General features: G+C 40.7%; 1 pseudogene; it reads left to right on the top strand.

Moving 5' to 3' along the window:
* The first annotated feature begins 516 nt into the window (after positions 1–516).
* LOC108981104 lies at positions 517–2588 on the top strand (annotated as a pseudogene).
* The last annotated feature ends 264 nt before the right edge of the window (positions 2589–2852 follow it).

Genomic DNA, 2852 nt, shown 5'->3' with positions numbered 1-2852 from the left:
TTGCAAGACACTACAACTATCATTTCTCTTCAAAAATGCTTTCCCCAGCCACAAGTTTAATTAATAAGACCCTCAGCCTCACATGAAGGATAACGGGTGTGACAAGCAATTAATTAATCGATAATCTAATGGAAAATTCTATACGCCATACTATTATTTTACTTTCATCTAACTAAATATAATGTGACACATTTATTCTTATGCATATTGTACGTCCTTGAAATAGTCATACGGCTGTGATGACAATAAATAAATCCTTATATATATATATATATATATATGTGTGTATATACACACACATGCGAGTACGTGCATGATGATCATACGATTCGGACAAGCCACTTGGACTGGGACAAGAAGAAGAAGAAGATCGAGTCAGTAGTCTAGGTTCCATTTGACATATTCAAAAGCAGGAAAATTAGGATACAAAGAATTAAGCACACAAGAAATATCCTTCGCCGAATGAGTAGCAACTACTTTAAATAATAAGCTCGTCTTTGTCTTCCCTTACCTGCACAATTGCTTATTTTCGAATGCCTCTTTTTCCTCCTAAACTGTCATTGCATAATTCGCTTCCCAATATGCATCTCAGCGGCAATCTTAGTACTCTTTGTTTCTATCACTGGGTTTTTGTCAGTTACTTAGCTCTGTTCCATCTTCCTTTGCATTATGCTCTATCGTTCAACTTCCCTTATTTTACAAATGAAGGCAGGCTGGAGTTAAATGGCACTGCTTCCATCCTAAATGGAGTTCTATCACTCACCAGTGACCCCAATAACAATACCTCAGCCGGCAGAGCCGTATATTTTGAAGATATGCAACTTTTTGATCCGAGTACGGGTAAATTCACAGACTTCACTACTCATTTCTCATTTAAAATATCAACGGTTACTCAACCAGGCCAAGATGGGCTTGCCTTTTTCCTTGCACCCAAAGGTTCTCTGCTCCCGGTTGATGCTCAGGGAGGATGCCTTGCACTTTTTAGCAGATGTCATGTTTTCACCGTACCAAGAAAAGATGATCAGTTAGTTGCTGTTGAGTTCGACACCTTCAAAAATGATTGGGATGCAATCGATGGTGAACATGTCGGTATCAATATCAATTCCATCCGATCAGTAAAAAGCAAGGATTCGGGCCGGCCGGAGTTTGAAAAATGCATCAACAGTTGATGCTAGTATCCGTTATAATTCTAAGGCAAACGAATTAAGCGTATCTTGGACTTTCCCAGACGATCCACTTGTTGGTGGGAATACAAGCTGCCTTTCACATCGTATTAACCTAACGACAGTTCTGCCTGAATGGGTGTCTATTGGCTTTTCTGCTGGATCTGCTTACTACTTTGAGACACATGAAATCCTTTCATGGGAGTTTGAAACAATATTTATGGAATCATCACCGGACAGCTTTAGTGTCGGATTGATTGTTGCTTGTGTGATTGGTGGGTTAATTTCAGCTTGTGGTGTTGTTTCAGACTTTCATGTCGGTGTTTGCATGGAGGAAGAGGACTAGAGGAAAAGGAAAAAGGGGTACTGTAGAGAATTCTGAGTCCATGGAACGAGAAATGGAAAACGGTACAGGACCAAAGAGGTTCCCTTATATTGAACTTGTTCAAGCCACGAACAACTTTGCAGAAGAAGGCAAACTTGGTGAAGGAGGGTTTGGTGGGGTTTATAAAGGATTCTTGAGCGACTCGGATCAGTTTGTTGCAGTCAAAAAGATTTCTAGACGCTCCGTTCAGGGAAAGAAGGCATACATATCAGAGGTAAAAATCATTAGCAGATTGAGACATAAAAATCTGGTCCAACTCCTCGGTTGGTGCCATGAAAATGGCGATCTTCTTCTCGTCTACGAGTTCATGGCGAACAGTAGCCTTGATTTTCACCTTTTCGGAGGTAGAACAATGATTCCATGGGCAGTGAGGTATAACATAACACTTGGTCTTGCCTCTGCATTGCTTTATCTGCACGAAGAATCAGGGCAATATGTGGTGCATAGAGATATTAAATCGAGCAACATAATGCTGGATTCAGATTTCAATGCGAAGCTTGGGGACTTTGGGCTAGCAAGGCTGGTGGATGAAAAGCTAGGCGTCAGGACAACTGGAGTGGCCGGAACTTGGGGTTATATGGCACCAGAATACGTAAGAACAGGAAAGGCAACTAAAGGAACAGATGTCTTTAGCTTTGGGGTGGTGGCGCTGGAAATAGCATGTGGAAGAAGATCAACACAACCCGAATACGAGGGGCCTCACGTTCCCCTGGTTGCTTTGGTTTGGGAGTCGTATGGAAATGAAAGGCTTTGTGATGTGGCTGACAAGGAATTGGGCATAGAGTTTGAGAGGAAAGAGATGGAGTGTTTGATGACGGTTGGACTTTGGTGCGCTCACCCAGATCAAAGTCGGAGGCCGTCCATATATAAAGCAAGCCATGCAGGTACTCAATTTCGAGGCACCTTTGCCAAATCTTCCAAACAAGATACCAGTTCCCAGATACGATGTCCCTGTTGACATCCCACGCTTAACCCCAGCGTTAACCAGTACGGGTGCTGGGCCCTCGATCTCTTATTCGTCGATTAATATCGGCCGTTAATTAGATATATCATGTGATTTCTTTCACGGTGCTATATAATATGTTACGAACATATAATATATATGCATGCGATGCTATATATAATTAATTAATTGTTTGCCAGATCCGTGGTATATGTTTTCCTGCAATAATGATTGTGATTCTGTGAAGAATGAAGAATTTCTATTTTTTATTTTTTTGTCTTGAGCAATGCATGCCATACATGCTGATATATTTTAAATAATTTTTTTCGGGTATATTAATTAATGTAATATTATTATTTTC

This window comes from Juglans regia, chromosome 13 (assembly GCF_001411555.2).
Source record: "Juglans regia cultivar Chandler chromosome 13, Walnut 2.0, whole genome shotgun sequence".
In the NCBI taxonomy this organism is placed as follows: Eukaryota; Viridiplantae; Streptophyta; class Magnoliopsida; order Fagales; family Juglandaceae; genus Juglans; species Juglans regia.
The sequence above is the reverse complement of the archived record's forward strand: the minus strand, read 5'-3'. Positions and strand labels throughout refer to the sequence as shown.